Below are 979 nucleotides of genomic sequence, written 5' to 3'. Positions count from 1 at the left end.
AGACATATGTATGTATATTGTACGAAAGACATCGCAACTATAAATAAGAAACACACTCATGATCAAAATACTTGACCGTGAGTGAAACATAGGATCTTTTCAGGTGTTCGAGACGAAATTCGAAGCATGTTTGACAATAGTTTCGAACGTGACTGTACAAAAGTGATACCCTTCACGCTTTACTTCGAGCAAATAGAACCGTAAGTATCGAACTGATCTATCTAATGTGTATCCTTAAAAATGTCGAATCTATTGCAAGATAAATATTCTTGCAGAGTGCCTAATCGATTCTACACGCTGCTCTTGTACGTGAAATAATCATTCACGGTGAACAATTGCTATGTACTCCTAGACAAAACAAAACGACTGAAATTGATGCCCCAGGTAAGACCATGAAAAATAAATGCTGAGGTTTCTTATAACAAAAAATCATACCAACCAAAAGCAAGATGGTTTGGTTTGAGTCGTTCAAAGGCAAGATAGCTTGGATTAGATTGTCCAGAATGCTTTTAACACAGATATGCACACCGACTTACAAAATAAAGGTGATTAAAGGAAGTTCTCGGAAGAGGGTGGGGAGAGAAAAAAGGGGATGGATGGGTAAAGTTAGAAAGATAGAGGGGAGAAATAGAGAGAAGAAAGAATGGAGGAAGAAGAGAGAGAGAGACAAACAGACAGGCAGACGGACAGAGACGAAGCAGAGATAGACAGACAGGGATATAAAGCTAAAGAGAAAAAAAATAAAAAATTTTGAAAAAATGAAAAATAGAAGAGGCAGTGAGTAAGGATAGAAGTGAGAAAGATAAGAATAATGAATAATAAAAAGAAAAGAAAAACAGAGACAGAGAGATGGCGAGACAATAAAGAGAAAAACCGAGAGATGGAATCAGACGGAGAAAAATCAATAAACAGATAAATAATCACACAAAGAGATGAAATACAAGAGAAAGAGGGAGACGGAGTAAGAAATAGAGAGAAA

The 979-nt window shown here is 36.4% G+C and overlaps 1 protein-coding gene across 1 annotated transcript in view; it reads right to left on the bottom strand.

Moving 5' to 3' along the window:
* Positions 1-979, bottom strand: part of LOC119594881 (sodium-dependent serotonin transporter-like) — a gene marked incomplete at its 5' end in the record, with an annotated part of 19,398 nt that overhangs the window by 17,982 nt on the left and 437 nt on the right. The gene's annotated exons all lie outside the window — the stretch shown is intronic.

The sequence above is a fragment of the Penaeus monodon genome, chromosome 34, assembly GCF_015228065.2.
Source record: "Penaeus monodon isolate SGIC_2016 chromosome 34, NSTDA_Pmon_1, whole genome shotgun sequence".
NCBI classification, from domain to species: domain Eukaryota; kingdom Metazoa; phylum Arthropoda; class Malacostraca; order Decapoda; family Penaeidae; genus Penaeus; species Penaeus monodon.
This window is presented reverse-complemented; position numbering and strand designations above follow the sequence as displayed.